This window comes from Mustela putorius, unplaced genomic scaffold, assembly GCF_011764305.1.
Source record: "Mustela putorius furo isolate JIRA1106 unplaced genomic scaffold, ASM1176430v1.1 tig00003896_pilon_pilon_pilon, whole genome shotgun sequence".
Taxonomy (NCBI): domain Eukaryota; kingdom Metazoa; phylum Chordata; class Mammalia; order Carnivora; family Mustelidae; genus Mustela; species Mustela putorius.
In genome coordinates, this window is record NW_025422045.1 from 12,104,766 (window position 1) to 12,113,476 (window position 8,711).

Consider the following 8,711-nt stretch of genomic DNA (forward strand, 5'->3'; position numbering starts at 1 on the left):
GATTAAGGTTAACTGTGTAATATTGTGCTTATGGTGCATGTAATTCTCTTTCATGATTTGACCCATATTGTGTTTAAATTTGTTTGTTCTTTCATTCATCAAACCAGCCATTTATAGTTTAGTAGAGATTTATTGTCCTTTTATACTATGTGCAGAAAAAATGCTAGGCTTTGGGGATATAGTAAGACCTGTTTCTTCTCTCTATGAGATTGTATTACAGGAGGAAAGACACACATTAAATAAATAACTTTGCTAATTTTTAAATTTCAGTTGCGACAAGTTGTTATGAAGCTGTGAGAAGCTTGACCTCACCTAGACGGAAAACAATGGGAAAGCTGTCCCGAGAAGGCAGCATTTCTGGTAGTATCTGAAGGATCAGGGTGCATGTAGGGGAAGGTGGCATTCCCAGCAGAGGGAACAGCAAGTGTGATGCTCTGAGTTGGGAATGAGTATGGCAAGTTCAAAAAATAGGAAGTAGTTGGAGTGTAGAAACATAAGGTAAAACATCTCAAGATGGAGCTGGTGAGGTACCCAGGATTGGAATAGATTGTGCAAGGCCTTAAAATGTATATATATTGACGGTGCTAGCTGTTATCCTATCTATGATCGATGAGAAGCGTTTGTGGATTTTTTTTTTTAAGATTTTATTTATTTATCAGAGAGAGAGAGGGAGAGAGCGTGAGCACAGGCAGACAGAATGGCAGGCAGAGTCAGAGGGAGAAGCAGGCTCCCCGCCGAGCAAGGAGCCTGATGTGGGACTCGATCCCAGGACGCTGGGATCATGACCTGAGCCGAAGGCAGCTGCCCAACCAACTGAGCCACCCAGGCGTCCCTGCGTTTGTGGATTTTAAGCAAAATATGGGAATGATCAAATTGGTGTTTTAAAAAAAAAACACTTTGGCTGCAGTTTTGGAGGCAGACAAAAGTAACAGCGTACTAGGCAAAGGCCAAATTAGGCTTGGACTAGTTCGAAGGAAGTGTTAGTTTAGAGGTAGAATCAGCAGTATTTGGTGATTGCTTAGACATGGAGACTGAAAGAGTAGCAGGGATTGAAGACAATTCTTCCACAATTAGCTATATCATGAAAAAGACCACATAGTTTTTGTTTCACAATAGCACTCTTTACTGTTTCCTGTGGGTTTTTTTTTTTTTTTCATTTTGTGTGTGTGTGTCCTATTTTTTTAAATCAATTTTACTGTGGAAGATTTCAAACGTGAAAAAGTAAACAGATTAATGTAATAGATCTATGTACCTAATGTCCAGTTTCAACAATGATCTACTAATGACCTGTCTTGTTTCACCTAAACCCTCATCCTTCCCCCTCTCCCCTATTTCATGTTGAATTAAATCCCAGATACTTTTTCATTTCATTTATAAAGATTATAGTTTGAAGCTTTTAAGTTTTTTTAAAAAACAACCCCAATATCACCACACATACAAATTTAATTATTCTTTGTCATCAAATGGCCAGTCATTGTTCAAATTTCCAGCTGTCTACTATTGAGTATGTATGAAGCGAAGATCCAAATAAAATTCACACATTGAGATTTATTGATTTGACACATAAGTTTTTTAATCTAAAGAGTTTCTTCCACCTTTTCTCCCCCTTGAAGCTTATTTATCCAAAAAATTGGTCATTTGACCTATAGTTTTACACCTATGAATTTTGCTGATTGTATCTCCATAATGCGATTTAGTATGGTTTCCTGTCCTCCATATTTTCTGTAAATTGATAGTTGGATCTGGAGAGGCTTTATCAGACTCAAGTTTATCTCATTTTTTGGTCAAGATAGTGTAGATCATCTGGTTGTGTTTATTTTTGTATTTATAGAGCAGCCTTTGATGTTCATTACCTAGATAGATTATTGATCAGGTGTTGCAAAATGGACATATCATTCCTTTTTTTCTTTAAGATTTTATTTATTTATTTGACAGAGAGATCACAAGTAGGCAGAGAGACAGGCAGAGAGAGAGGGAAGCAGGCTCCCGGCTGACCAGAGAGCCTGATGCGGGACTCAATCCCAGGACCCTGAGATCATGACCTGAGCTGAAGGCAGAGGCTTCAACCCACTGAGCCACCCAGGCGCCCCGTATCATTCCTTTCTTATTAGCTGGAACGTCTATAATGAGAAACTTCCTCTCCCTATTATTCAGTTCCCTAGGGGTCCAGTGTGTCCTGGAAAAACATAAAATTTTACTCTTTTTTAACAATTTTCAAAATAATTAGTTCGACTATCCACACATTACATACACAAACTTTTATATTTTGGCCAATCTGTTAGATGAAAAGTATTATCTAGTTGTTTTAATGTATATTTCTTTAATTATGAGTGAGGTTGGACAGCTTTTTTTTTTTTAAGATTCTTTTTTAATTTATTTAAAACTAAAACAAGAGCATGAATGTGGAGTTGTCATAGGTCCAGGGTTCAAGTTCTGATTGTACAGTTAGTTGAATGAATATGAGCAAGTCACTTAATGCCTTTATTCAAAATAAATTATATAGGCATATTTTCTTTTTCTTTTCTTTTTTTTTTTTTTAAGATTTTATTTATTTATTTGACAGAGATCACAAGTAGACAGAGAGGCAGGCAGAGAGAGAGGAAGGGAAGCAGGCTCCCTGCTGAGCAGAGAGCCCTACGTAGAGCTGGATCCCAGGGCTGAAGGCAGAGGCTTTAACCCACTGAGCCACCCAGGCACCATGGACATCTTTTTATATTTATATTTTTATTTCTGGAAATGGCTTCTTCATGTTTATTTCTTTACTGGTTGCTTTTCCTTGGTAATACATACAACCTTTTAATGTAACAAGGAAATTGGAATTTTGTGTCATAGTTTTACAAATATTCTGTCTAGTTTATTATTTGTATTTTGCTTTTTCCATGTAGAAATCAAAAACCTTTATAAATCAAATTTACACAGTTTTTTCTTTGGGTGCCTTTGTGTTTTATGTCTGACCTTTCTCTGAGATTTTACAAAATTCCTCTTTTTTATTCTAGTACTTTAATGGTTTTACCTTTTTAAAAATAAACTTTATTTTTTAGATCAGTTTTAGACAAAATTAAGGAGGAAGGTGCAGTTTCCATATATACCCACATATGTATGGTCTCCCCCACTATCAATTTCCCCCACCAAAATAGTACATTTGTTAAAATCAATAAATTTTCATTGATGTATCATTATGACCTCCAAGTCCATAGTTTACATTAGGATTCATTCTTGGTGGCATACATTCTGTATGTTTGGACAAGTGCATGATGATAGGTTTTCACTATTAAAGTGTCATAAAGAGTAGTTTCATTGCCCTAAAAGTCCTCTGTGCTCTGCCTACTCTTTCCTCCCTCCCCTCAATCTCTGGCAACCACTGGTCTTTTCTGTCTCCATAGTTTTGTCTTCTCCTAGAATGTCATATAGTTGGAATCATATCGTATGAAGCTTTTCCAGGTTGGCTTCACTCACTTAATCACATTTAAGTTTCCTCTGTCTTTTCATGGCTTTATAGCTCATTTAATTTTAGCTCCAAATAATGTTTGTTTATTTATCCATTCACCAATAAAGAACTTTTTAGTTGCTTCCAAGCTTTGGCAATTATGAATAAAGCTGCTATAACATTTATGTGCAGGTGTCTGTATGGACATCAGTTTTCAATTCCTTGGGGTAGATACCAAGGAGCCCAGTTGCTGGGTTGTACAGTAAGAGTATTTTTAGTTCTGTAGAAGCCATTAAACTATCTTCCAAAGTGTGCCATTTTGCATTCCCACCAGCAATGAATGAGAGTTCTGTTCCTCCACATCCTCACCCAGCACTTGGTGGTGTCAGTGTTCTGGATTTTTACCATTCTAATAGGTTTTAGTGGTCTTATTGTTGTGCTCTATTATTTTTAATTAAATTTTTAAAGTATTTGATAATTGTAGATAAACATGCCGTTTTTAGAAATAATACAAAGAGATCTAGTTAATGTACTCTTTACTCAATTCATCATTTAAGAAATAATACAAAGAAATCTAGGTAATGTACTCTTTACTCATTTCATCTGATGGTAATATCTTCAAAACTATAGTGCAATATCACAAGCAAGATAAATACGTTGGTATAAGATATAAAACATTAACAATACTGTAGGGTTCCTTCATGTTGCCCTTTTATAGCTACACCTACTTCCCTCCTGTTTTCACACCTTCCTGTCTCTGCTAACCACCATTCTCTTCTCCATCTCCATATTTTTGTCTTTTCAAGAATATTCCGTAAGTAGAATCATACAGCACGTAATCTTTGGGGATTGGCTTATTTTCCTGCAACTCAATTCTCCCGAGCTTGAGCAAGCTTGCAGCATGTGTCAGTCCCTTCCTTTTTACTTGAATGGTGCCACACAGTTTGCTTAGCCATTCACCCGCTTAACAACCTCTGGGCTATTTCCAGCTTTGGGCTATTATAAGCTCCTATAAACATTCATTTACAGGTTTTTACAGGTTTTTTGTGAATGTAAGTTTTCGTTTATCCTAGGGATTTCATTTACCCTAGGGATAAATGCCTAGGAATGACATTGCTGTGATGTATGGTAGTTACATATTCAGTGTTATAAGAAACTGCCCACCATTCTTCGGAGTGGCTGCACCATATCCTAAAACCACCAATGTACGAGTTTCTCTGAAACTTCACCAGCATTTGGGGTCATCACTATTATTTAAACATTATTTTATTTTAAAGTACACAATAGCTCTAGTGTATTTATAAAATTTTACAACCGCCGTAACTATCTAATTCCAGGATACTCAGCACCACCCCCAAAAAGAACCCCTTATCTGTTAGCAGTCTCCCCATTCCTTTTCCCCCAGCCCCTAGCAACTATGTTCTCTCTCTCTATGGATTTGCTTATTTGGATACTTCATATGACATAATCTTACAATATGTGTTCTTTTGTGACTGGCTTCTTTTTACTTAACAGTGTTTTCAAATTTTATCCGTATTCTAGCATATATCCGTACCTCATTACTTATGGCTGAATAGTATTCCATTTTATGGATATATTGAATTTTGCTTATACATGCCTCAGTTGATAGACTTTGGGTTTCCCCCACTTTTTGGCTATTAGGAATAATGCTATTACAGACGTACACATTTTAGTGTGCACATAAGTTTTAAATTCTCTTGGGTATATACCTAGGAGCAGAATTATTGGGTCATATGTGAACTTTCTGTATAACTTTGGGACACTGCCAAACTTTTCTAAAGGGCTTGGACAATTTTTTACATTCTCCCTAGCAATATATGAGGATTTCAATTTCTTCACATCCTCCCCAACACCTTTCAAGGTCTTTTTTAAATTACAGCCACCCCCGTGGGAGCGAAGTGGTTTTGACCTGTATTTCTCTGATAGCTAACGCTATTGTGCGCTAATGCATACCTTTTTTCATGGGCCTGTTTGCTATTTGTCTATCTTCTTTGGAGAAAATCTGTTCAGATCCTTTGCCATTTCTTAATTGGGTTCTTTGTCATATTATTATTGAGTTGTAATTCTTTATATATTCTGGACACTGGCCCCTTATTAGATATACAATCGGAAAATATTTTCTCCCATTCTGTCAGTTGTCTTTTCACTCTCTTAACGGTATTGTTTTCAACAAAGAAATTTTAAACCTCAGTACAGTCCAGTGTTTATTTCCCTTTGCTGCTTGTGCTTTTGTGTCACATCTAAGAAACAAGTTCCAGATGCAAGTTCCCTTATTCAGTATGACTGGTGTCCTCATTAGAAAATTAAAAAGCCACATGAAGACTGAGACACACAGAACACTGTGTGATGACAGAGACCTGGATTGGAAGGACAAGGATCACGGCCATCACCAAAAGCCAAGAAGAGGAAAGGCAAGATTCTGCCCAGAGTTTCAGAGGGAGAATGACCTTGCTGACACCTTGAGTCTGGAATGTTAGCCTCCAAAACCATGAGAGTAAATTTCTGTTGTTTAAAACCATCCAGTTTATGGTACTCTCGTCCTAGTACACTAGTACACAGTCCTAGTACACTAAAACAGTTACGACGTTTATTTTTTTGATTTATTTTTAAAGATTTTATTTATGTATGACAGAGAGAGATAGCAAGCACAGGGGAGCTAGAGAGGGAGAAGCAGGCTCTCTGCTGAGCATGGAGCCTGATTTGGGGCTTGATCCCAGGACACTGGGATCATGACCTGAGGCAAAGGTAGACGTTTAATGACTGGGCCACCCAAGTACCCCATTTATGGTATTTAATTCTTTTGTATATATTGCTTAATTCCTTATGCTAGTATTATTAAGGATGTTGCACTAATGAGAAATATTGGTCTGTAGTTTTCCTTTTTTGCATTTTTTGGGTCTGGTTTTGGCATCAGAGTAATATCACTTTCATCAAATGAATTGGGGAGTGTTCCTCCCTCTTCCATTTTCTGGAAAAGATTGTGTAAACTTAATTAATGTGTAATCTTAATTCTTCTTTCAGCAGTTGATAGAATTCTCTAGTGTACCCTAATGTTCCCCTTACCTGAAATATCTTCATGTTCCCCTCATTCCTGAAGGGTAATTTTGCCAGATATTGGCTTTTGGGTTGATAGTTCTTAATTTTCATCACTTTAAAAATGTTGTACTAATTCCTTCTTATCTCCATGGTTTTTCTTGAGAAACCCATTGCCATTTACATTTTTTTTTTCTTATTGGTAAAATGTAATTTCTCTTTCACTGTATTCTAGGGTTTGTCTGTTTTTCTTTAATATGACCTTTCAGATATTTAACTATTGTCGACTTATTCTGTTTGGAATTGTTCAGCTTCTTGATTCTATGGGCTTATGCTTTTTGTCAAATTTGGAAAATTTTTGTCCATTATTTTTTTGAGTACTTTATCTTTATTTTTTTTTTTAAAGATCTTATTTATTTATTTGGGAGAGAGAGTGAGGGAGTGAGAGAGAGCTAGCATGAATGGGGTGGGACTAGAAGAGAAGGAGAAGCAGACTTCCCACTTAGCAGGGAGCCTGATGCAGGGAGCCTGATCCTGGGACGCAGGGATCATGACCTGAGCTGAAAGTAAACACTTAACCTGGTGAGTCACCCAGGTGCCTCTCTTTGAGTACTTTTTCAACCCCACCTTCTTCTTTCTTTTTGGAACCGCAGTGATGGGAACACTAGATCTTTTATTATAGTCCCATGGATCCTGGGGCTCTAGTCATTTATATTTTTTCAGCTCACTTTCTTTTTATTGTTCAGATTGGGTAATTTCTATTATTCTGTCTTCAAGTTTACTTATTATCACCTCCCGTTCCCTCTGTTCTTCTGTTGAGCCCATCCACTGAGCTTTTTGTTTCAGTTATTTTTCGGTTCCAAAATTTCCACTTGGTCCTTTATATCTTCTAGTTCTTTGCTAAGACTGTCTTTCTTTGGGGGAGATTTTAAACTTTTTTCATTTATATGAAGCATGTTTGTAAGGTTCACTGAAGCAATTTTATGATGGCTGCTTTAACATCTTTGTCATATAGTTGTGAAATTGCTGTTATCTTGGTCTTGACATCTCTTGACTATTGTATCTGCTGGATAGTGGTGAAACTCCTCTCTACGAGGCCTCCTCTGACACCATTCTAGTGGTGAGGAGGAGGAGGGATGACTCATTACTGCTGAATGGGGTAGAAGTTCAGGCTACCCATATACTGTTCACTAATATGAAGTGGGGGATTAAGTACATCCATTGGGGAAGAAAGTCCTGTATTCCTACTGAGTCTTCTCTAATACCACCCTGGTGAGGGGAGGGTCCCTATTTGGCTTTTGCCAATGGGGATGGGGATTGGGTCAGAGGTTACAGTTTTTAATGTTATGTTTGGCTATAACAGAGTGGTTACTGTCTAAAAGTTTTGTGTGTTGCTAGCCTGCCCCTTTCCAATCCTTTGGCTACAGATAATGGCTTTTGTTAGGGTTTTTATCTCGGTACCTGCTCATGTTTCTGGTTTGTCAGGTTTTAAAGCTCTAAGTCTGGGATATATGAAAGAGGGAAAAAGGCTGGAGAATGCACCTCCATGTCATTTCTTGGATTCAGAGTTCTCTAGACAGTATGCCTTCTTTTTCGCCACCACTTGGAGTCTTCTTATGTTTATTTTATATGTAATATCCGAAGTTTTTAGTTGTGCTTAGGAGTTTGTTCTTTATCCTAAAGACAGTGAAAATATTTTGAAATATTTTAAGTATTTTTAAAAAGATTTTTACTTATTTATTTGAGACAGAGAAAGCACGAACAGGAGGGGAGGATAGAGAGAGAAGCAGGCTTCCCACTGAGCAGGGAACCTGATGCAGGACTCGATCCCCGGATCCTGGGATCATGACCTGAGTATTTTAAGCATTTTTAAAACAAGTCGTTTTCGTGACTGCAGGATAAGGATAAGAGAGAACAAGACTGGAAATAGAAGCCAGCTACAAAACTGTGATAGGAATCTTAAAGACAATGATGTCCTGCACTTGGAAGGTAATAGAGGAAATGGAAATAAGTAGTTGAATTTCAGAAATATTTAGGAATTGGGGTGCCTGAGTGGCTCAGTGGGCTAAAGCCTCTGCCTTCAGCTCAGGTCATGGTCTCAGGGTCTTGGGATCGAGGCCCGCATCGGGCTCTCTACTCGGTGGGGAGCCTGCTTCCTCCTCTCTCTCTGCCTGCCTCTCTGCCTACTTGTGATCTCTGTCAAATAAATAAATAGTTGTTGTTTTTTTTT